Source organism: Delphinapterus leucas, chromosome 5, assembly GCF_059928025.1.
Source record: "Delphinapterus leucas isolate spDelLeu-1000000601 "Yukka" chromosome 5, BTC_Dleu_Yukka2, whole genome shotgun sequence".
NCBI classification, from domain to species: Eukaryota; Metazoa; Chordata; class Mammalia; order Artiodactyla; family Monodontidae; genus Delphinapterus; species Delphinapterus leucas.
Genome location: NC_143133.1, coordinates 70111716 through 70139127, shown reverse-complemented (window position 1 = coordinate 70139127; position 27412 = coordinate 70111716).

Sequence of the window (27412 nt, the reverse complement as noted above, 5' to 3'; positions counted from 1 at the left end):
AGACCCCCATCAGACACCACTCTGTCATTTTAGAGTGTTTACACAACCATGTGCCATCTCTGGGGTATAAAATATGATTTGACATAGTTCACAAAAATAGCAAACAGCTAACTCTATTCTTGTGCCTTTATATAAACTAGATTATAACATTTCTTATTGAGTTTGAATATAGCAAAATTTGATTCAATTTATTGATATGGTCTTATGATTATGGAGTTCCTAGTTAAAGAGGCTTTCAGGTGCGTTCAGAAAATCCCATTGACCCCATAATTGCTAAAAACAACCCATTAATGCATGGTATCATTTCATGATGACTATATCTGGACTTATGGATAAGGCAGGAAGTTTCATTCTCCTGATCCCTTGTCTACAATAAGTACAGCCATAAATATGTCAACACCTATGTTATACTATAAGTATTTTCTAGTGCCTGTGTTTAGGAAGTGATATATGGTGGTTATTCCTGAAAAGACAACTACAAAGAGAAAAGTACAGATTGTCCTTTCTAAGCCTAGAAAATGTTATATCAGAGGAATGAAAATGAACAGCCATAATATAGGATCATAGAAGCACTGAAATTTAGATTTGACAGAGAATTTAGGGATGATTTTGTCTAATTCCTTTCTCTTTAAGGCTGAGTAATCTAAAGCCAAGAGAGAGGAAATAGCTTACTGTAGGGCACAAACTAGTCAGGCCACATGTCTCTTTGACTCAAAGTCCCAGGTGCTTCCACTCTGCCACAATGACAAATTTCTACCAGGCTTCTGGAAAATTATTCCCAGGGCCAGAATAGTGGGTGTATTGTACATACTGGCACTCAGCGAATGTTTTCTTAATTGGACGGCTGTATCTCTGTTCTGGTCACCGACACACCTGGGAGTTAGAGAACCACCCTCAGCACACAGCTTTTCCAGTACCTAGTAAGGCAATATCAGGCACAACAACTTTACAAAAATATAACTTAGAATTAATATGTATTAACATATTCATTATTTCACTAGAACTTCCTTAGTCCATTGTTGCACATGATAAAACTAAGGGTCAGTAAATTTATATAACTAATTTAAGGTCAAGCAATCAGAAAATGGTATAGAGTTTGAGCCCAACTTTGGTCCTCTGACTCCAGTTATCATACCAGTTGTTATACCTCATGGTTTCTCCAGGATATTTATAACCTCTAGGGAAAAGAAAACCAAATCTGTGAGGGAAGAGGTAGAGAGGAATATGGGAAGGAGGAGAGAGATATCAGACTGGTGTGAGGCTCTTATGAAAAAAGCCAATGCCAGAAACAGATCAGAGTCCAATAACAGATGAAGCATTTGTGTTTTTCTTGGAGAGATCTGTTGGTGGGATCCTGGCTACAAAGGCCTGGGTTGGCTCCAAAAAGGAGAAAGCAATACTATGCAACTTGGAAGAAGGTATTGACTTTAAATTCATCTGAAAGACAGTGGGGTGAGAAAAGCACAGGTATGGGAATCAGGAAACCTGGATTTTAGTCCTAATTCTATCATTTGTTGTGTCCTTAGATCAGGCCCCTCCCCTTTTATGCCTCAGTTTTCTCATTTTAAAATGAGGTGTATTCAAATTCATCGTTCTCAGATATGTTTCTTCCTTTGCATCGTTGCCATTGGTAGAGACTGCCAATAATTTAGAAAATGCCTGAAGTGAGACTCTATAAACTGAGAATGCAACCCACATTCTTGCTTGCAAAAAGTCGAGGTGTCTTTTTTTTTTTAACAAAACAATTTTTTATACACTTTTGAGTCATCACATACAGTGAATATACATGTAGTCGATAGGCCTGCTAAGTTGGGTCACAGAATTATTCTCTTAGAAAACTTTAGAAGGATAATTCATCACTTTATACCTTAGTTACATGTGATAGAAGCTACATAGGTAATAGAAAAATTACAACTGATTTCCATCGTATGAACCATCACTAATGACCACCACTGCTCTTGGATGAGTAGATTTCATCTGTAGTAATATCAATACACTCAAGGGACTTGTTAGTTTATTTCACCATTTTTCTGAGAAGATTTTAGGTTAGAGATTTTTAACTAGAGTTGACAGCTCCAGGGGTACTGAAAGAGTGGGAAAATTCCAAAGATCATTTTGCCAGCATCAACTGAAGCTATTTTACTGTGCAAATGAAGACCAAAGCTATCAACTAAATAGCCAACCATTAGTATAAATTCAAAAGTTATATCACAGGGAGGACCTTCAAGATGGCAGAGGAGTAAGATGTGGAGATCACCTTCCTCCCCACAAATACATCAAAAATACATCTACATGTGGAACAACTCCTACAGAACACCTACTGAATGCTGGCAGAAGACCTCAGACCTCCCAAAAGGCAAGAAACTCCCCACGTACCAGGGTAGGGCAAAAGAAAAAACGAAGAACAGAGACAAAAGAATAGGGATGGAACCTGCACCAGTGGGAGGGAGCTGTGAAGGAGGAAAGGTTTCCACACACTAGGAAGCCCCTTCGCGGGCGGAGACTGCGGGTGGCGGAGGGGGGAGCTTTGGAGCCGCGGAGGAGAGCACAGCAACAGGGGTGCAGACAGCAAAGCGCAGAGATTCCCGCACAGAGGATCGGTGCCGACCAGCACTCAACAGCCTGAGAGGCTTGTCTGCTCACCACCAGGGTGGATGGGGGATGGGAGCTGAGGCTCAGGATTCAGAAGTCAGATCCCAGGGAGAGGACTGGGGTTGGATGGCTGAACACAGCCTGAAGGGAGCTAGTGTGCCACAGCTAGTCGGGAGGGAGTCCGGGGAAAAGTCTGGAACTGCCTAAGAGGCAAGAGACCATTGTTTCGGGCTGTGTGAGGAGAAGGGATTCAGAGCACCACCTAAACGAGCTCCAGAGATGGGCGCGAGCCACAGCTATCAGCGCGGGCACCAGAGACGGACATGAAATGTTAAGGCTGCTACTGCAAGCCACCAAGAAGCCTGTGTGCAAGCACAGGTCACTATCCACACCTCCCCTCCTGGGAGCCTGTGCAGCCCGCCACTGCCAGGGTCCCATGATCCAGGGACAATGTCCCCGGGAGAACACATGGCATGCCTCAGGCTGTTGCAACATCACGCTGGCCTCTACCCCGCAGGCTTGCCCTGCATTCTGCACCCATCCATCCCTCCCGGACTGAGTGAACCAGAGCTCCCTAATCAGCCACTCCTTTAACCCCCTCTTGGCTGGGCAAAGAACAGATGCCAGAGGGTGACCTACATGCAGAGGCAGGTCCAAATCCAAAGTTGGACCCCAGGAACTGTGCGAACAAAGAAGAGGAAGGGAAATTTCTCTGTGCAGCCTCAGGAACAGCAGAATAAATCTCCACAATCAACGTGATGTACCCTGCATCTGTGGAATACCTGAATAGACAATGATCATTCCAAAATTGAGGCTGTGGACTTTAGGAGCAACTGTAGACTTGGGGTTTGCTGTATGTGACTGACCAGTTTCTGATTTTCATGTTTATCTTAGTTCAGTTTTTAGTGCTTGTTATCATTGGTAGATTTGTTTATTGGTTTCGTTGCTCACTTCTATTTTTTTATAACTTTAAAAAAATTTTTATTTTAATAATTTCTTAAAAATTTTTATTCTAATGACGTTATTTTATTTTATATTATTTTATTTTTCTTTCTTTCTTTTTTTTTTCTCCCTTTTCTTCTGAGCAGTGTGGCTGACAGGGTCTTGGTTCTCCGGCTGGCTGTCAGGCCTGAGCCTCTGGGGTGGGAGAGCCGAGTTCAGGACATTGGATCACCAGAGACCTCCTGGCCCCACGTAATATCAATTGGCAAGAGCTCTCCCAGAGATCTCTGTCTCAACGCTAAGACCCAGCTCCACTCAACAACCAGCAAGCTCCAGTGCTGGACACCCCAGGCCAAACAATTAGCAAGACAGGAACACAACCCCACCCTTTAGCAGAGAGGCTGCCTAAAATCATAATAAGTTCATAGATACCCCAAAACACACCACCGGACACGGTCCTTCCCACCAGAAAGACAAGATCCAGACACACCCACCAGAACACAGGCACCAGTCCCCCCCACCAGGAAGCCTACACAGCTCACTGAACCAACCTTACCCCATGGGGTCAAACACCATAAACAACAGGAACTATGAACCTGCAGCGTGCGAAAAAGGAGACCACAAACACAGTAAGTTAAGCAAAATGAGAAGACAGAGAAATATGCAACAGATGAAGGAGCAAAGTTAAAACCCACCAGACCAAACAAATGAAGAGGAAATAGGCAGTCTACCTGAAAAAGAATTTAGAGTAAAGATGATCCAAAATCTTGGAAATAGAATGGAGAAAACAGAAGAAATGTTTACTAAGGACCTAGAAGAACTAAAGAGCAAACAAACAACGATGAACAATACAATAAATGAAATTAAAAATTCTCTAGAAGGAATCAATAGCAGAATACCTGAGGCAGAAGAACGGATAAGTGACCTAGAAGATATAATAGTGGAAATGACTACCACAGAGCAGAATAAAGAAAAAAGAATGAAAAGAATTGAGGACAGTTTCAGAGACCTCTGGGACAATATTAAATGCACCAACATTTGAATTATAGGGTTTCCAGAAGAAGAAGAGAAAAAGAAAGGGTGAGAAAATATTTGAAGAGACATTAGTCGAAAACATCCTTAACACGGGAAAGGAAACAGTCAATCAAGTCCAGGAAGAGCAGAGAGTTCCAAACAGGGTAAACCCAAAGAGAAACATACCAAGACACATATTAATAGAACTATCAAAAATTAAACACAAAGAAAACATATTAAAAGCAGCAAGGGAAAAGCAACAAATAACATACAAGGGAATCCCCATAAGGTTAACAGCTGATTTTTCAGCAGAAACTCTGCAAGCCAGAAGGGAGTGGCAGGACAAATTTAAAGTAATGAAAGGGAAAAACCTACAACCAAGATTACTCTACCCAGCAAGGATCTCATTCAGATTTGACAGAGAAATTAAAAGCTTTACAGACAAGCAAAAGGTAAGAGAATTCAGCACCACGAAACCAGCATTACAACAAATGCTAAAGAAACTTCTCTAGGCATGAAACACAAGAGAGGGAAAAAACCTACAAAAGCAAACCCAAAACAATTAAAATCGTAATAGGAACATACATTTTGATAATTACCTCAAATGTAAATGGATTAAATGCTCCAACCAAAAGACATAGATTGGCTGAATGAATATAAAAACAAGACCTGTATATATGCTGCCTAAAAGAGACCCACTTAAGACCTAGGGACACATACAGACTGAAAGTGAGGGGAGGGAAAGAGATATTGCATGCAATTGGAAATCAAAAGAAAGCTGGAGTAGCAATTCTCATATCAGATAAAATAGACTTTATAATAAAGACTATTACAAGAGACAATGTAGGACACTAAAAAATGATCAAGGGATCAATCCAAGAAGAAGATATAACAACTGTAAATATTTATGCACCTAACATAGCAGCATCTCAATACATAAGGCAAATGCTAACAAACATAAAGGGGAAATCGACAGTAACACATTCATAGTAGGGGACTTTAACACCCCAATTTCTCCAATGGACAGATCAACCAAAATGAAAATTAATAAGGAAAACACAAGATTTAAATGACACATTAAACAAGATGGACTTAATTCATATTTATAGGACATTCCACCCCGAAACAACAGAATACACTTTCTTCTCAAGTGCTCATGGAACATACTCCAGCAGGATAGACCATATCTTGGGTCACAAATCAAGCCTTGGTAAATTTAAGAAAACTGTAATCATATCAAGTATCTTTTTCAAAACGCAATGTTATGAGGCTAGATATCAATTACGGGAAAAAAACTGCAAAAAATACAAACACATGGAGGCTAAACAATACACTACTAAATAACTAAGAGATCACTGAAGAAATCAAGGAGGAAATCAAAAAATACCTAGAAACAAAGGACAACGAAAACACAACGACCCAAAACCTATGGGATGCAGCAAAAGCAGTTCTAAGAGGGAAGTTTATAGCAATACAATCCTACCTCAAGAAACAAGAAACACCTCAAATAAACAACCTATCCTTATGCCTAAAGCAATTAGACAAAGAAGAACAAAAACCCCTAAAGTTAGCAGAAGGAAAGAAACCATAAGGATCAGATCAGAAATAAGTGAAAAAAAAATGAAGGAAACAATAGTAAAGCTCAATAAAACTAAAAGCTGGTTCTTAGAGAAGATAAACAAAATTAATATACCATTAGCCAGGCTCATCAAAAAAAAAAATAAAGGGAGAAGACTCAAATCAACAGAATTAGAAATGAAAAAGGACAAGCAACAAGTGACACTGCAAAAATGCAAAGGATCATGAGAGATGACTACAAGCAGCTATATGTCAATAAAATGGACAACCTGGAAGAAATGGACAAATTCTTAGAAAAGCACAACCTTCCGAGACTGAACCAGGAAGAAATAGAAAATATAAACAGACCAATCACAAGCACTGAAATTGAGACTGTGATTAAAAATCTTCAAACAAACAAAAGACCAGGACCAGATGGCTTCACAGGCAAATTCTAACAAACACTGAGAGAAGAGCTAATACCTATCACTCTCAAACTCTTCCAAAATATAGCGGAGGGAGGAACACTCCCAAACTCATTCTAGGAGGCCACCATCACCCTGATACCAACACCAGACAAAGATGTCACAAAAAAAGAAAATTACAGGCCAATATCACTGATGAACATAGATGCAAAAATCCTCAACAGAATACTAGCAAACATAATCCAACAGCACATTAAAAGGATCATTCACCATCATCAAGTGGTGTTTATCCCAGGATTCAAGAATTCTTCAATATACACAAATCAATCAATGTGATACACCATATTAACAAACTGAAGGATAAAAAACATATGATAATCTCAATAGATGCAGAAAAGGCTTGAGACAAAATTCAACACCCATTTATGAAAAAAACCCTCCAGAAAGTAGGCATAGTGAGAACTTAGTCAACATAATAAAGGCCATGTAAGACAAACCCATAGCCAACATCGTTCTCAATGATGAGATTGAGTTGATGAAAAACTGAAACCATTTCCACTAAGATCAGGAGCAAGACAAGGTTTCCCACTCTCACCACTATTATTCAACATAGTTTGGAAGTTTTAGCCACAGCAATCAGAATAAAAAGAAATAAAAGGAATCCAAATCAGAAAAGAAGAAGTAAACTGTCACTGTTTGCAGATGACATGATACTATGCATAAAGAATCCTATAGATGCTACCAGAAAACTACAAGAGCTAATCAATGAATTTGGTAAAGTAGCAGGATACAAAATTAATGCACAGAAATCTCTGGCATTCCTATACACTAATGATGAAAAATCTGAAAATGAAATTAAGAAAGCACTCCCATTTAGCACTGCAATGAAAAGAATAAAATACCTAGGAATAAACCTACCTAAGGAGACAAAAGGCCGGTATGCAGAAAACTATAAGACACTGATGAAAGAATTTAAAGATGATACAGACAGATGGAGAGATATACCATGTTCTTGGATTGGAAGAATCAACATTGTGAAAATGATTATACTACCCAAAGCAATCTACAGATTCAATGAAATCCCTATCAAACTACCAAGGGCATTTTTCACAGAAGTAGAACAAAAAATTTCACAATTTGTATGGAAACACAAAAACCCCAAATAACCAAAGCAATCTTGAGAAAGAAAAACGGAGCTGGATGAATCACGCTCCATGACTTCAGACTATACTACAAAACTACAGTAATCAACACAGTATGGTACTGGCAGAAAAACAGAAATATAGACCAATGGAAGAGGAAAGAAAGCCCAGAGATAAACCCACACACATATGGCCACCTTATCTTTGATAAAGGAGGCAAGAATATACAATGGAGAAAAGACAGCCTCTTCAATAAGTGGTGTAAAAGAATGAAATTAGAACACTCCCTAACACCATACACAAAAATAAACTCAAAATGGATTAAAGACCTAAATGTAAGTTCAGACACTATAAAACTCTTAGAGGAAAACATAAATGACATAAATCACAGCAAATCCTTTTTGACCCACCTCCTAGAGAAATGGAAATGAAAACAAAAATAAACTTAAAAGCTTTGGCACAACAAAGGAAACCATAAACAAGATGAAAAGGCAGCCCTCAGAATGGGAGAAAATATTTGCAAGTGAAGCAAGTGACAATGGATTAATCTCCAAAATATACAAGCAGCTCATGCAGCTCAATATCAAAAAAACAAACAACCCAACCCAAAAATGGGCAGAAGACCTAAATAAACATTTCTCCAAAGAAGATATATAGATTGTCAACAAACACATGAAAGGATGCTCAACATCACTAATCAGTAGAGAAATGCAAATCAAAACTACAATGAGGTATCACCTCACACCAGTCAGAATGGCCATCATCAAAGCATCTACAAAGAATAAATGCTGGAGAGGGTGTGGAGAAAAGGGAACCTTCTTGCACTGTTGTTGGGAATGTAAATTGATACAGCCACTGTGGAGAACAGTATGGGGGTTCCTTAAAAAACTAAAAATAGAGCTACCATACGACCCAGCAGTCCCACTACTGGGTATATATCTTGAGAAAACCATAATTCTAAAAGAGTCATGTACCACAGTGTTCACTGCAGTTCTATTTACAATAGCCAGGACATGGAAGCAACCTAAGTGTCAGTCGACAGCTGAATGGATAAAGAAGATGTGGCACATATATACAATGGAATATTACTCAGCCATAAAAAGAAACGAAGTTGAGTTATTTGTAGTGAGGTGGATGGACCTTGAGTGTGTCATACAGAGTGAAGTAAGTCAGAAAGAGAAAAACAAATACCGTATGCTAACACATATATATGGAATCTACAAAAAAAAAGGTTCTGAAGAACCTAGGGGCAGGATAGGAATAACGACGCAGATGTAGAGAATGGAGTTGAACACATGGGGAGGGGGAAGGGTAAGCTGGGACGAAGTGAGAGAGTGGCATGTACATATATACACTACCAAATGTAGAATAGATAGCTAGTGGGAAGCTTCTGCCTAGCACAGGGAGATCAGCTCGTTGCTTTGTGACCACCTAGAGGGTGGGACAGGATGAGTGGGAGGGAGACGCAAGAGGGAGGGGATATGGTGCTATACGTATGCATATAGCTGATTCATTTTTTTATATCCAGATAACTAATGCAGCAACGTTAAGCAATTATACTCCATTAAAGATGTTTAAAAAAAAAGTTTTACCACAGATAAATTCTTTTCACTTGCATTTTGTTTTCGGATATTGGACACACATTAATTCTAGACTGTTGGCCCTTAACCACAGTTTTAGCTTGGCATTGATGCCATATAAAAGGATTTTAGGGCACTTATGAATACTCTAAAATAATAGGAAAATTTCATCAGCTTCTCAAAGGGATCACAAAGATTAACAAAGGTTAAAGAACCACCACTCTACACATCCTACAATAACATGTTACAATTCAGATATTTCTTTGGTAAAACTGGTAGCTGATTTGAATTGTAGCCTAAAAGTTTTAATCAACCCTTAACTACCTGAGTGTTAGTAACAGACCTCTATAAGTGTATAATACCTCTTTTACACTTGATTCTTTAAAAAAAATAAATGAAACAAAACACTCTGTGGTGCAAAACATTGTTGATAGAAATTAAAGGTAACATAAACATATAAAGATATATTCATGGTTAGAAAACCTGATAATTTTAAATTGTCAATTCTCCCCAAACTGATCTATAGATTCAATGCACTTAATTATAAGCCCAGCAGACTTTTTTGGGTAGAAATCAACAAGTTGATCCTAAAAGTTATAGGGAGATGCAAAGAACCTAGAATTTCCAAAGCAATTTTTAAACAGTCAGTATAAAGTTGAAGGACTTACATTATGTGACTTCATAACTTAACAAATAGCTATGCTAATTAAATAGTGTGATACTGTCTAAGGACGGACCAAAAGAACAGTGGAACAAAATAAAGCCTAGAAATAGACCCCCAATTATTCAGTCAAAGGTACCAACACTATCTGAAGGGAAAAGCAAAGTCTTTTCAATAAACAGTACTAGAATAACTGTAAAGCTATATGGAAAAAAATGAACCTCAATCTCTACCTCATAAGAAACACAAAAATTAATTTAATGTGGATCACATACATGAAAATAAAAATGAAAACATAAGAGATTTAAGGGAATAAAATCACTTTGCATCTTCTAAAAGTCACCACAAAATATTTTCCAATTTCTTCAAAATGTTGTTTCTCAATTCCATTTCATAATTAAGTAGCTATAGAGAATACCTAGAACACATTGTAATTGAGTCTGGGTGGACCGAAGATAATCAAACAATTGGCTAAAAAAAAATTAACTTCTAGAATAAGCTGGATGTGAAATCTGTCTAACAAAAACACATATTCTTATTACTATGTTTATTATTTGAGGATCACGGCAAAAAAATTCACTTTCCTTTGATGGACAAAGTTGTCTAGATTTAGCTCGAATTGTTCTAAAGAGATTTTCTGAACTTTAATATAATTTTATTATAAAGATTAAAGAGTCTATATATTCACCTACTTGCCTTTCTCCCCCTCTGTCCATTTCCAAGAGTAAAAATTAAACAACAACGTGAACAACAACAGGAAAAAAAAAAAACACAAAGCTGTTTACCGGAGTCCGTAGAGAACTGTTCCATCAGGATGCAGTCGGATCATTCGATTTTTCACTGTAACCCCATGCACAAATGATTTCTTGTCATTCAGAAAGTAGGTGTCTGGTACCCAGAGTTGGTCAGCTACCCTGTTGTCTAGCGTGAGGTTTAGTGGGATTCCAGAATAAGAAAGCCTTTTGTCTTTCCAAGACTGCTGGAAATACATGGTGAGTGTATAATCCTGCAAAAAAAAGGAAACCGAACAAAGAATTTTACCATCATCACCACCACCATCATCATCATCATCATCACCATCTAAAAGCCTTTTTGGTAAGAATGTGATAGCATGTGGTACTGTGGATACCTAGAGACTCACCATTCTGTGGTCACAAAGCACTGAGCTGATCTCCCTGTGCTAGGTTGACTCACCAACCTCCCCTACAAGGTTATATTTGAATATATTGAAATTTGCACCTCCAAGTATAGGGCAACCGATAGGTTAGAAGTACTAGTGCAATAATTGAATGCATACAGAAGCATTTGCACCAATATAGAGTAAATCCATTTAATTGAATTTTAAGGTTTGATGTTAAGGTAATGATATCATGGGGAAGGCTGTAAAGGGAAGTTGTACCTGTAGATTCATGTTCACAAAAATCTACCTCTGGATATTGTATTTATAGTACTGCTTGATTCAGGAATTGGTTTGAGTTCAGAGATGGGTTTGTACTCGAGTTTGTTTCCCCATCTCCTGTAAAAGGTTACACTAAGGACATACCTTTGCACTTTTCTTTCTGCCCAGGTTTCCCCTGGCAGTGAGAGACAGGAAGATTTGGGCTCAATCAATGTGTCAAGCTCACAGGAGAGGAATGGTGAAGATTATCTTAGAGCTTTAGTTGTATGTTTTTAAAGAACTCTATTAATACAAAGTGTAATTGTCCATTAAAAGAATAAGAGGTAGCAGTAAAATCATAAAGACTTAAGATGCGGTCCCAACATTATAAAAACAGAAGGTTCACTTTTTCTTTTAAAGGATATTTATCTGTCAACAGCTTTAGCTGGATGCTTTAGCAACAATTAAGAAAACACGTCATAATTCCTTCACAACTCTGTGTACTGCCATTGTTATATATACCACTGTTTGGGAAGCACTGGCTCCGATCATGTCTTACATCTGGGCAAATTGCACTTCATCTAGATACCTATATGGATATTTATGAATTTCTGAAATATCTTAAATGATAAGACAATATTCGTTCTGGATAATGAGTTCCAATGTCCTTTAACCACTATATTCAAGAATGCTTACACTGTTTACTCAGAAATAATCTTGCAATAATTCAAAGCCATTCTTTCTTGTTCAATGACAAGGACATTTGCTCTTCGCTACTAATCATACAATATCCTTTTTATAGGTCTGAAACCTCCTTCCACCTTACCTTCATTTAACAGAAAAAGAGAACCCACAGGGTTATACACAGTTCTCTTCTCAACTGCTAACATCTGCATTTGCATCCTCTTCAAGCTCTTTACATCAATACCTTTTTGGAGGACAATGAATTGAACAGATTCTGGGCCTTAGATTCTAAAACACCTCCATTCCAAAATCTACCACATGTAGAGCTATGTAACCATGAGCAACTAACTTAACCCCTTATATGTCAGATGTCTCATTTCTAAAATAAAAATAGCATTTTACTAGCTTATTGAAAGCATTACTTGGGAGAATCATGGTGCAAGTATTTTAGAAACTAACATGCTAAACAAATATATTATCTTCAAAAATTGTTTGTTGCTATTTAAAGATTAATATCATACTTTCAAATTATTTGGAGTGCACATATTCGTTTTCATAAGCATTTCCACTTTTAAAGAGATGTTTATAAAAGAACCTGCAGGAAGAAGGACCCTGGTAACCATGAAAGTAAGCAATTGTCTGTCTTGTAAGTCTTGTTGTTGAGGTCTTGTTTGTAATTCAGACAATGTAAGAAAATGAATGACTAGCTCCGCACAATCAGCATGGGTTACATGTTTCACTACTCACGCTGAATACACATTAGCCTCCAACTCTCGTGAGCGCTACAGAGGATTTCCTCACAATGAGACCATGAGGCAAAATCCTTACTCCACATTCTCCTCAACAAAGAAAGTTTTAATGTGTGATGAGTAAAAACTTATTATAAAATACAAATGAGAGTCTTGGAGGAAGATGGCGGAAGAGTAAGACGCGGAGATCACCTTCCTCCACAAGATACATCAGAAATACATCTACACGTGGAACAACTCCTACAGAACACCTACTGAACGCTGGCAGAAGACCTCAGACCGCCCAAAAGGCAAGAAACCCCCCCACGTACCTGGGTGGGGCAAAAGAAAAAAGAATAAACAGAGACAAAAGAATAGGGACGGCACCTGCACCACTGGGAGGAAGCCGTGAAGAAGGAAAGGTTTCCAAACACTAGGAAGCCCCTTCGCGAGCGGAGACTGCGAGTGGCTGAGGGGGGGGAGCTTCAAGGCCACAAAGGAGAGCACAGCAACAGGGGTGAGGAAGACAAAGCGGAGAGATTCCCGCACAGAGGAACAGTGCCGACCGGCACTCACCAGCATGAGAGGCTTGTCTGCTCACCCGCCGGGGCGGGCAGGGCTGGGAGCTGAGGCTCGGGCTTCGGTCAGAGCGCAGGGAGAGGACTGGGGTTGGCGGCGTGAACACAGCCTGCAGGGGGTTAGTGCACCACGGCTAGCCGGGAGGGAGTCCGGGGAAAAGTCTGGAGCTGCCGAAGAGGCAAGAGACGTTTTCTTCCCTCTTTGTTTCCTGGTGCGCGAGGAGAGGGGATTAAGAGCGCTGCTTAAAGGAGCTCCAGAGACGGGCGCGAGCCGCGGCTAAAAGCGCGGACCCCAGAGACGGGCATGAGACGCTAAGGCTGCTGCTGCCGCCACCAAGAAGCCTGTGTGCGAGCACAGGTTACTCTCCACACCTCCTTTCCGGGGAGACTGTGCAGCCCGCCACTGCCAGGGTCCCGGGATCCAGGGACAACTTCCCCGGGAGAACGCACGGCGCGCCTCAGGCTGCTGCAACGTCATGCCGGCCTCTGCCGCCGCAGGCCCGCCCCGCACGCCGTGCCCCTCCCTCCCGCGCCTCCCCTCCCCCCCGGCCTGAGTGAGCCAGAGCCCGCGAATCAGCGGCTCCTTTACGCCTGTCCTGTCTGAGCGAAGAACAGACGCCTTCCGGCGACCTACACGCAGAGGCGGGGCTAAATCGAAAGCGGAACCCTGGGAGCTGTGAGAACAAAGAAGACAAAGGGAAATCTCTCCCAGCAGCCTCAGAAGCAGCGAATTAAAGCTCCACAATCAACTTGATGTACCCTGCATCTGTGGAATACATGAATAGACAAACAATCATCCCAAATTAAGGAGGTGGACTCTGAGAGCAAGATTTATGACTTTTTCCCCCGTTTCCTCTTTTTGTGAGTGTGTATGTGCATGCTTCTGTGTGAGATTTTGTCTGTATAGCTTTGCTTCCACCATTTGTCCTAGGGTTCTATCTGTACGTTTTTTTTTGTTTGTTTTTTTACTTTTTAAAAACATTTTTAATAATTATTTTTTATTTTAATAACTATTTTATTTTACCTTACTTTATTTTATTTTCTTTTATCCTCTTTCTTTCTTTCCTTCTACTTTTTCTTCCTTTTATTCTGAGCCATGTGGCTGAAAGGCTCTTGGTGCTACAGCCAGGAGTCACTGCTGTGCCTCTGAGGTGGGAGAGCCAGCTTCAGGACACTGGTCCACAAGGGACCTCACAGCTCCACGTAATACCAAACGGCGAAAAACTCCCAGAGATCTCAATCTCAACACCAACACCCAGCTTCACTCAACAACCAGCAAGCTACAGTGCTGGACACCCTATGCCAAACAACTAGCCACACAGGAACACAACCCCACCCATTAGCAGACAGGCGGCCTAAAATCATAATAACTCCACAGACACCCCAAAACACACCACCAGACGTGGACCTGCCCACCAGAAAGACAAGATCCAGCCTCATCCACCAGAACACAGGCACTAGTCCCCTCCACCAGGAAGCCTACACAACCCACTGAACAAACTTTAGCCACTGGGGACAGGCACCAAACACAACGGGAACTACGAACCTGTAGCCTGCAAAAAGGAGACCCCAAACACAGTAAGATAAGCAAAATGAGAAGACAGAAAAACACACAGCAGATGAAGGAGCAAGATAAAAACCCACCAGACCTAACAAATGGAGAGGAAATAGGCAGTCTACTTGAAAAAAAATTCAGAATAATGATAGTAAAGATGATCCAAAATCTTGGAAACAGAATAGAGAAAATGCAAGAAACATTTAACAAGGACCTAGAAGAACTAAAGATGAAACAAGCAATGATGAACAACACAATAAATGAAATTAAAAATACTCTAGAAGGGATCAATAGCAGAATAACTGAGGCAGAAGAACGGATAAGTGACCTGGAAGATAAAGTAGTGGAAGTAACTACTGCAGAGCAGAATAAAGAAAAAAGAATGAAAAGAACTGAGGACAGTCTCAGAGACCTCTGGGACAACATTAAACGCACCAACATTCGAATTATAGGGGTTCCAGAAGAAGAGAAAGAGAAAGGGACTGAGAAAATATTTGAAGAGATTATAGTTGAAAACTTCCCTAATATGGGAAAGGAAATAGTTAATCAAGTCCAGGAAGCACAGAGAGTCCCATACAGAATAAATCCAAGGAGAAACATGCCAAGACACATATTAATCAAAGTGTCAAAAATTAAATACAAAGAAAACATATTAAAAGCAGCAAGGGAAAAACAACAAGTAACACACAAGGGAATCCCCATAAGGTTAACAGCTGATCTTTCAGCAGAAACTCTGCAAGCCAGAAGGGACTGGCAGGATATATTTAAAGTGATGAAGGACAAAAACCTACAACCAAGATTACACAGCAAGGATCTCATTCAGATTTGATGGAGAAATTAAAACCTTTAGAGAAAAGCAAAAGCTGAGAGAGTTCAGCACCACCAAACCAGCTTTACAACAAATGCTAAAGGATCTTCTCTAGGCAAGAAACTAATAACAAACCCAAAACAATTAAGAAAATGGGAATAGGAACATACATATCGATAATTACCTTAAATGTAAATGGATTAAATGCTCCCACCAAAAGACACAGACTGGCTGAATGGATACAAAAACAAGACCGATGTATATGCTGTCTACAAGAGACCCACTTCAGACCTAGAGACACATACAGACTGAAAGTGAGGGGATGGAAAAAGATATTCCATGCAAATGGAAACCAAAAGAAACCTGGAGTAACAATTCTCATATCAGACAAAATAGACTTTAAAATAAAGACTATTAGAAGAGACAAAGAAGGATACTACATAATGATCAAGGGATCGATCCAAGAAGAAGATATAACAATTATAAATATGTATGCACCCAACATAGAAGCACCTCAATACATAAGGCAAATACTAACAGCCATAAAAGGGGAAATCGGCAGTAACACAATCATAGTAGGAGACTTTAACACCCCACTTTCACCAATGGACAGATCATCCAAAATGAAAATAAATAAGGAAACACAAGCTTTAAATGATACATTAAACAAGATGGACTTAATTGAAATTTATAGGACATTCCATCCAAAAACAACAGAATACACATTTTTCTCAAGTGCTTATGGAACATTCTCCAGGATAGATCATATCTTGGGTCACAAATCAAGCCTTGGTAAATTTAAGAAAATTGAAATTGTATCAAGTATCTTTTCCGACCAGCAGCTCATGCAGCTCAATAACAATAAACAACTCAATCCAAAATGGGCAGAAGACCTAAATAGACATTTCTCCAAAGAAGATATACAGTTTGCCAACAAACACATGAAAGAATGCTCAACATCATTAATCATTAGAGAAATGCAAATCAAAACTACAATGAGATATCATCTCACACCGGTCAGAATGCCCATCTTCAAAAAATCTAGAAACAATAAATGCTGGAGAGGGTGTGGAGAAAAGGGAACACTCTTGCACTGCTGGTGGGAATGTGAATTGGTACAGCCACTATGGAGAACAGTATGGAGGCTCCTTAAAAAACTACAAATAGAACTACCATATGACCCAGCAATCCCACTACTGGGCATATACCCTGAGAAACCCATAATTCAAAAAGAGTCATGGGGCTTCCCTGGTGGCGCAGTGGTTGGGAGTCCGCCTGCTGATGCAGGGGACACGGGTTCGTGCCCCAGTCTGGGAGGATCCCACATGCCGTGGAGCAGCTGGGCCTGTGAGCCATGGCCGCTGAGCCTGCGCGTGTGGAGGCTGTGCTCCACAGTGGGAGAGGCCACAGCAGTGAGAGGCTCGCATACCGCAAAAAAAAAAAAAAAAAAAGAGTCATGTACCAAAATGTTCATTTCAGCTCTATTTGCAATAGCCAGGAGATGGAAACAACCTAAGTGTCCATAATCAGATGAATGGATAAAGAAGATGTGGCACATATATACAATGGAATATTACTCAGCCATAAAAAGAAATGAAATTGAGCCATTTGTGATGAGGTGGATGGACCTAGATTGTGTCATACAGAGTGAAGTAAGTCAGAAAGAGAAAGACAAATAGCGTATGCTAACACATATATATGGAATTTAAGAAAAGAAAATGTCAAGAAGAACCTAGGGGTAAGACAGGAATAAAGACACAGACCCACTAGAGAATGGACTTGAGGATATCGGGAGGGGGAAGGGTAAGCTGTGACAAAGTGAGAGAGTGGCATGGACATATATACACTACTAAACGTAAAATAGCTAGTGGGAAGCAGCCGCATAGCACAGGGAGATCAGCTCGGTGCTTTGTGACCACCTAGAGGGGTGGGATAGGGAGGGTGGGAGGGAGGGTGACGCAAGACGGAAGAAATATGGGAACATATGTATATGTATAACTGATTCACTTTGTTATAAAGCAGAAACTAACACACCATTGTAAAGCAATTATACTCCAATAAAGATATAAAAAAATAGAAATGATTATAATGACAAATAATACTCTAACAGCTAATGTTATAATTAAAAGTATGTTTGTGGTAAGTAAATAATGGAGAGTGGGAGGAGAAAATAATGTAAACATGAGTGATCTCTGCATAGATTAAGTAAGTGTGTGTGTGTGTGTGTGTGTGTGTGTGTGTGTAGACTTTCCCCTTCCCTTTCTGGAAACCATTTTGTTTCCTGTAAAGAGAGAACTATACACAAGTAGTGAGATCTTTGCTCTACACAGCTCACTCTATTTTCAGTAAATATTGACTAAACTTCACACCATATTTCTCAGTTAAAGCAGTAACTTACCCTGTTTGCAATAAGAAGTCATTCAGTGGAAATTTATGGATACTAGTATTTTACATTGGGAAGTGGGTGATGTGGAATAAGTATCTTTCAGGGCTTTTCTTCTTATTCATTGCTATCTTAATCTGGGACCTGATTCTATGATAAATGGTAATATGGACCCATGAGTTTGATAACCTTAAAAAAACTTTTTGAAGCTAATGATAATTGTGATGATAATGATGCAAAATATGGAAAGACCTGAAACAGAGCAATATATCCTTACTATGTATATTTTACCACATGCATGACAATAATTTCCTTCTAGAAAGTGCTCTGTGCTCTGTGGTTTTCACAACCTTGTGAGATAGGCAAATTCTCCCTGAGAGAATTTATGATCTATATCTCTGGGAAACTACTTACTGAATTTTAAATAAATTATTTTTTCTATCTGCACCTTAAATATTAATAGTCACATCTGCATATGATAAAGCCTACGGTATCGTTTTGGTGTATTCTATTCTTAAATGGAAAAGAAAGGCTTAAAATTACTGTATTTTGCTCTCTGTTACAACAGGTTTTTTATTAATCCTTCATTAGTCTAAAGTACAAGCACTCCGGGGAGGATGGAAAGTTTTTGGAAAGAAATAAAAGGTATTAATACTTTGGTCAAGAATGCTGAAATCATTTTTCTTCAAGGTGTGTTTTAAGTGTTCAACCAGCTTTCTCAAGTGTGCAGTCTACTCCTTGAGAGAAAGTGTGACGTATTTAGAAACTATGGGCCATAGGGGACTCGACACTGAGGCAAATTAATGGGATTAACTGGTATGAGATTGCTAATGAAATTCGTCAGGCTAACTCAGGCATGAGAGAATTTGATTCATTGAGGAAAATCAGGTTAGACGATACCAAATTAGTAGGGCACAATTAAACTCCAAAACCCATACTTTTTAAATCTAAAAATGTTTTAAAAAAATAAAAATATTTCTAATAAATCAAAGCAATTCTTTGGAGAATACAGGAAACATTATTTTTATTTATTTACTTATTTTTATTGAAGTATAGTTGATATACAATATTATATTAGTTTCAGGTGTACAACATAGTGATTCAAAATTTTTGTAGATTATACTCCATTTAAGGTTATTACAAAATATTGGCTATATTCCCTATGTTGTACAGTATATCCTTGTAGCTTATTTATTTTATACATAGTAGTTTGTACCTCTTAATCCCATACCCCTAACTTTCCCCTCCCCCTTTCTCCCTCCCAGCTTGTAACCACTAGTTTATTCTTTATATCTGTGAGTCTGTTTCTGTTTTGTTATATTCATTCATTTGTTTTACTTTTTAGATTACACATATAAGTGATAGCATACACTTAGCATTCCAAGATATGGAATCAACTTAAATGTCCATCAACAGATGAATGGATAAAGATGTGGTGTGTGTGTGTGTGTGTGTGTGTATATATATATATATATATATATGTAATGGAATATTACTCAGCCATAAAAAGAATGGAATTTTGCCGTTTGTAACATGGATGGAACTGGAGGGTACTATGCTTAGTGAAATAAGTCAGATAGAGAAAGGTAACATTCTTTTCAGATCAGTAGTTTTAAAATCTGGGTGATTTTTGTCTCCCAGAGGACATTTAGCAATGTCTGGAGACAGTTTTGGTTGTTACAACTGGGAGTACCATGTGTGCAACTAACATCAGAGAGAAGAACAAACCTGACTCCATATTGGACCTATTCTTTTAGTTTTAACCTTTGTGCTCTATTGCCTGTCTTAGCATGCTAGCTCTGCACCTTTGTAAAAGAATGTTTCCTATAGCCTGGAATATACATAATAGCCCTTACTTCATGTTCTGCCTCCCAGGCTTGACCTTTAAAGGTTTAACACTTTTCCGTTCATATACACGTAAAAAGTTGGATTGTAACTCGAGTAAGATGGTTCTTTGAGGCACTAGTCCATCTTCTCAGTTTTCTGTCTTTCTAAACGAAGTAGCTACTCCTTGCCCCAACACCTCATCTCTCAATTTATTGGCCTGTCGTGTGGTGAGCAGTAAGAGCTTGGACTTGGTAACACTAGCATCTGTGGGTAAAGGCCAGGGATGCTCCCCAACCTAATATACTGAACAGTGCATCCCCTACAACAAAGAATTATCTGGCTCCAAATGTCAGTAATGTCAAGGCTATGAAACCCTGCCTTAAATGAAAATATCTTCCTTTTTAGTATCAGTCAAATATTTCAAAATCCTTTATCATCAACAACATGTCTACTTGAACTTTTATATATTCCTTAAAACTTTGTGTAAGGGATGCTAGCATTAGATGGTTTACAATTTGCCACTTCAACATAATAAATCATTTGATAAAAATCCATTAATTATCTAGCATCAGAGGAGGGAGAGTTATATGGTTTAGGTATGCATTTTATCAGAATGAGCTCTAAGAAGACTTCATGGTGGGCTGGAAAAGTGAAGTCTCTTATTAGCTGCCTCCATAGTCAGTACACATCTCAAACTAACTTGATAGTGAAGAGACAAAATACTGCTTTAACATCTAGTAACATTGCATCTGCTCAGAAGGATCATGTGAGCAATCCCTCCTTTTCAAACTGTTCCCAAGAAAAGGGAGAACTTTCATATATATATATATGAAAGAACCAAGGCCCCTGCACACATTTGCATTTTATCTTTCACTGATTTGATTGTACATTATACATCATAAGGAGTCCCAAGCACAAATCCCTGTTCCTTATAAAACATTTATGCCACTTCATTGAACTCTGAGATCCACTCTTTCCAAAGCTAAGGCTGCTTTCCCCAAAGGCTGATATAGTAGAGCTGTGCATCACTTCCACAGAACCTTCTGTGATGGAAACTGCCATGCCTACAGTCCCTGCTGATTGAGCATGACCACGTTCTATATCACACGATTCTGCCCTCCTCACACCTTGGGAATGAAGAGTAGATGTCTAAGTTAAGACCAGCTGGTCCATAGGCAGGTGATAAAACTGTGCCTGGCTCAAAAAGATGAGATGGACCAAACAAAGTCCTGTCCCTGAAATTTGCTATTGGATAAAGGATCTGATACAGGAGCTGTGGGACCAAGTGCAAAGGTCATGACATAGAACTAGTGCTGCACTGCTATTATGAATTTATAAGAGAGGAGAGACTATGAATAAAAAGAGGAAGCCAGCTTGCAAAAGAAGAAACAAATGGAGAAAGATGCAGAAAATAGCCATAAGAGAAACAGCATCATTAGAGAACGAGTGACCAAGTTCATAAAGACTTTCTGCTTCCTATTTCTAGTTCTCCTGAGGTCTGGACATGTTTAATACTTCAACCTCTAATGAACCCTCTTTGTATTAGTACAACAAACTTCACTTTCCTTGTGCTAATTTGATTCCATCTTTATTTCCTTCGACCAAAAAAACCCCATAATAATTATGCTGATTGATGTCCATACCAGAATCTCATTAAGCAATAATTATACATATTAAGAAACCCAGAAAACCTCAATCATCTGGCCCATCTCCCTAATTTCAAAAAGGGAGGTATTATGAAAATCTGAGACTCGGAGATGTTAAATGACTGGAAAAAAGTGGAGGGAGATATATTTGATCTTGTTTATTAACCAAGAGAGCAAGGAGAGAGAAGGAAAACATATTTACTTCTATGGAGAAAATTCCCTGTCAAACACAATGACAATTATCAAGAAAAGTAACCTGGAAACTAGTGTATATGCTGGCAATAGGTAGTATTTCTTATAAGGATAGGAAAACAAAACAAACAAATCTCACACAACTTGCATCTCATGAAAACAAACTTTAGTGAAAAATTGCCTGATGAATACACCAATTTAGGTTGCAATTAAAATGAACCACACCACACCTGTTTCTAATGCAACCTCTTGTTTAAATGAATGCTTTGTGTATCAGTGTCACCAGTAAGTATATTCTGCAGCAGAAATGCATCACTGCATCTCCAGATTTTCTGTTAATTTTTAATCTTTTATCTATCACCTAATATCATGCTATTAATATATACTTGTTGTGCTTACTCCCTAGCCATGTTTTGTTACAATATCTTTAAACTACATGCATTCTCATTTTGCCAAAGCCCATGTTCTTATTTTTATTGATTTTTTTTCACTAACTGTAGCCTGTACTATGCCTCAGAGAACATAATCTTCTTTTACATTTGTCTCATCCTAAATAGCCCCATTTGGTTTATCCATCTGTGTAGTCAGACTTTTTGTCAGTCTGTGTTTTGTTCTGAACTATTCTGGAATGAATCAATCTTGTGGATGAACAAAAACATTGCGAGTTATGGGCTTATACCAATGAGAGTCATCTATGGAAATCGCATGGGCTCATATGACACTGACATGACAACTGGAGTACAAACTTGTGTTCTGATGCAATGAACTTCAGGAGAGTCTCAATATATAAAACTGAGACTATACAATATAAAAATTTCAGCATTTGTGATCTGATATCTACTTTAGAAGCTGTAAAGATTTATTTTCTTTAAAAATAGGAAAACGCTTTTTTCTATACAATGAATCCAATTTCTTGAAAAGGATATGATAAAATTTGTGTTTCATACTGTGACAGTTTAAATGCCTTATAATCTAAAACCTAAATAATCAGAAGTGCAAATAATTAAAGTTGTTTCCATGGTAAGATATATTGAAATGTTGGGCCTGAAGCAGGGAAAATTTTCTAGAAACTTCTAGGTCAAAAGATCTTAGGTTATTATAATGACTAATTCATTCTGTCAACATTTCATGATTGTTGACTAGATTGAAAAAATTGTATTATGCCAGAGGCTGAGGAGAGAACGTTAGGTAATACATCTTCCCTTCCTGCCTCCTAGGAGCCCCAAGGCTAGGAGGTGAAACTGAGCATTGTTCATTTCCAAGCTGTACCCCTGGCCTCCATAGGCTTCTCAGTCCTTCCATTACCTTTGTAACCAGCTCCCTGTGTGAAATTTCCCCCACCTCAAATACTCAGAGAACTCAGAGTGATTCCACTTTTCTTCATTGGTGGCTGCCTACTGCAAGAGACAAGATTATTGAGTAGGAGGTTAGCAGCTTAACAAGCTCTGGCATTCACCTAGAGTATAGAGAAGGTAGAGTTAACACAGCACTAAAGGGGAGGTAGAGGAGAGAAAACAGAAATAGTTAAGGCAGAATTTGGGGTGACCTTTAGATCTGGGAGGATAGAGAGAAGGGGTCATCAAGGATGACTACAGGGTTTCTGACCCAAGTGAGTAGATGGATAACAATAGTAAGAATTGAAGATTTGGGACTGAAAATGACTCATTTATTTCAGGCTACTTTGAGTTGTGGGTGTCAGTGGCACTTGCAGATAGAGGTGCCAAGTAAGTAGCTATGTGCCAGAATATAGGAAGGCAGGGCTTAGGGAGAAACAAAGCTAAGTGAGTCATGAGGGATATATGCAGCCGTGGGAATGGAGTAGCTCACCATGGAGACAGTAGATGGTGAGAAGAGGATAGCACCCCCGGAGAAATTTGATTCTGGGATTAGTCACTCTTTTGAGTTCTCAGAACTCTCCTCTTCTACTTTGATTGTAGTACTAATTTTGTAATTATTTCTCAGTCCCACTAGACTTGCAGCTTCCCAAGGGCAAACGTTTATATTTTTAGGCCCTAGCTTAGTGCACCAGTGATAGCAAGTGCTCAAATATGTTAACTGAATGTGAAATAAGTAGTGCTGTGTGTTTGGGGCACCTGATATAAGCACTAAGTATGTTAGTGCCAACTCATCTTAAACTTTGAAATATTGGTTATCCTTAGGTAACATACATGGGAACTCTCAGCTAGCTAAAATAATTAATAATCCAGAATTTCCATTCTCTAACAACTCACGATTAATGAGTTCATAATTCCCACGAATATAGGAAATTGATGAATTTCTGGGAGATGATAAAAGCATATGGCGTTTAAAAAAAACTCGTTAGGAATGAATTAATAGTGACTTTCTACAAAGTATTAATATATTTTGAATTATATCAAATGAAATTTCATTGATAGTTCTAGTAATAACTTGTCATTTTGGAAGTATTAGCCTATTTATACTAAAGCTTTAAAAATAGATCTCTATGTAGAGAAACTTTCAAGCTCATTTACAAGTGAGTCAATATTCAAAATTTTCAATAAAATATTAGATTGATGATTAATTTATCAGGAGAATGATTCATAAACTACTGACATTTAAAACCACATAATTAATTATCTATGACACCCTAAAGTTTTTTCAAAGTTCCTTAGTTCCAGAGGTTCATAGAAAATTAGTTTCCATTTTCCCCAATATCTAAGTAAGAATAGAAATAAAATCAATTTCATGGAGGATCTAATGCAGAATGTGGTGGTTTTGGCTGACTATCCTGAGTTGGACTATGAATGACCAGAATGAAAACCAACATGTGGTATGCATGGCAACTTGCAAAATCCAAGCTACAGACTGAGCTAAACTGGGAAAGGATATGAGAATCAGAATTAAACCAAGATTCTATCAAAACACACACTACTTAGAAGAGATGAAAAAAAAAATCTGTGATCATTTTCTAGTGCAGGAAGGCAGTATTCTCTTGTGATTTGTGATCTTGTAATGTGTACAGAGCTTAAAAGGGAGCAGTCAATAGCAAAAATTCTAGGTCTGGTATTGTATTCTTGGAGGAGAATGAGATCTTAGGAACTCTTAACTAAAATTAATAGGGTGAAAAAATAAAATAAAATAAAATAAAATAAATAGGGTGGAATAAGAGGGATTGTTAAGGGCTACAGGAATATCTCTCTCCAGAATCAAGCACTTTCTGATATCTCTTAGAGCTTTAACTTGCCTTCCCAGGAAGGTATCCTTAGGACATTTTCAAAACGCTTATTCTCAAACTTCCTAACGGGAAGATGGATTTCCTTCAAATTATCATCCTAAAGAGACAGTAGGTAATGATCTTTGGGGAGTCCCTGGGGAACTCTCAAAATAAAATAGGCAGCAAATTATAATGCCCAAATATCAAATTTATTACATTCACTCTCTTGTTCCATCCTCTCTTTTCTGTACCGTCTTGTGTTTTGTTTTTGTTTGTTTGTTTTAATTTTCCATTCAGAGATAATCACCATCAACATTTGGTATCTAATTTTTTTCTATCTACTTTAAAAGAAATAAAATCATTCTATATATACTACTTTTTATCATAAGCATTGTTACTTTTTTCCACAGATATTTGTTTGTTCGCTTGCCTATTTATTCATTGTTCAGCAATCTCTCTTCCTGCATTGTACTTTCTTTCACTAGTTAGTAACTTGGTGACCAACCTTTTTTTTTTTTTTTAAATTAATTAATTAATTTATTTATATTTTTGGCTGTGTTGGGTCTTCGTTTCTGCGCGAGGGCTTTCTCTAGTTGCGGCGAGCGGGGGCCACTCTTCATCGCGGTGCGCGGGCCTCTCACCGTCGTGGCCTCTCTTGTTGCGGAGCACAGGCTCCAGACACACAGGCTCAGTAGTTGTGGCTCACGGGCCCAGTCGCTCCGTTGCATGTGGGATCTTCCCAGACCAGGGCTCGAACCCGTGTCCCCTGCATTGGCAGGCAGATTCTCAACCACTGCGCCACCAGAGAAGCCCGGTGGGCAACCTTTTATATGTTTGCTTATGCTTATGCAATTATCTAGGAACATATATACATATAGATAGAACTTTTGTGATTATTTTTTAAAAATAGCATCATATCATATTCACTTCTGTGAATCTCTCTTTTTTAACATTTATTGTGTTTACACAACAGACTGAAAATCTTTGGACAGCATCTTCTGTGACTTCCATATTTTGAACTTTAGAATTTCAGGAAGGAGTTTTCAGTAATGGTTCTATATAAATAATGAATGGGAGAAGATATCAAGGGAAAATTCTCCCGAGATTTAGATTTCTTATTTGTGCAGCAATTGTAGAAAATGGCATACTTCAAATCAGATAAAACTAGTTACTTTTTGAGAAGGGAAGATTTTGGAACCAGGAGACACGTTTTTTTCTTTCACATTAAAAACACATTACATGGCAGCTTATTAAATAGCTTAAAACAATGGCTACAATAATAAAATATTTAATTTTCAGGAAGAGTAATACATCAGACAAGATGTGATTTTAGGGCCAATCTCCTTTTAGCAAACCTTCATTCCTTCCTAACATTTTAGTCTCTTTTTAAATAGGGTGTTTGTTCATTTAGGGTCTACTTTCTCAACCTCAGCACTATGAACATTTTGGATTGAATACGTATTTGATGTAGGAAGCTGCATCTGTGTATTCTGGGATGTTTAGCATCACCCCTGGCCTTTATTCACTAGATTCCAGTAGCAGCCCCTCAGTCATGGCAATTAGTGATGGCTGCAGACATTGCCACATGTGCCCGGGATGGGGGGGAGGGGAGCGAAATTCTCCCTGGTTGATAACCACTGATTTAAGGCCACCATAGTCTGTACCTGCCCCTTCTCATGGGAGCAGAGATTTTCCTTTTGTCTTCTTTCCCGATTACCTTGTCCCTATTCCTTGGGTCCCAATTATACTTTGATACATTTCTCTACCTTTATGGGGAGTGCAAAAAAAAAATCTATTTATAAGAATTACACAATAGCTTTTCTTCCTCCTGCTACCTCAGCCCCACAGTAGGATACAGAGCTTGTGCGGGTGAGGAACAGAGACTAGATTTCCACATCATTCACCCGATGGACAAGGTGTGTCTGTGCAGCGCACTAACTGTATAAATTTCCCTGGTGCTCTGCTTATAATATTATAACATGGCATTTGTGAATGGATTGTGGAGACCTCAGACATTAATGTCTCCATAGTGACAACACAGTAATGGGTGGTTGTGTTCCCAGGCCAGTCTTCAAAAGTCAATTTACCCATAAATCAGTCGAGATCTCTGAATGGTAATTTCTTAAATTCTGGGACCTGGTAATTGGAAACCATGCAGTACAGTTTTAAATGAGGAGGTAAAACAGAAAGCAAGCTGGCTTTCCTTCCCCTGGTCCAGTTTGATAAAAAACAATTTTAAATCAAAATGGCTTACCTTTTATATCTATGCCATTAATTCAACTCCCTAAAACCTATATTTATGGAAGTTCCCTGAAATCATTCCATCCTTATTGAATCTTTCTTTTCTTAATAACTCAGAAATTCCTCCAAATCAATGGGTAGAGATACAACTCATTCCATTTAATGGCTACACAGTATCCTGTAACATGGAAATTAGTCATTATTTTGTTAATGGTCATTGAAGTTGTTTCAGGTTCTTTTTTTTTTCTTTTTTTCTTTTTATTGGGGTACAGTTGCTTTACAATGTTGTGTTAGTTTCTGCTGT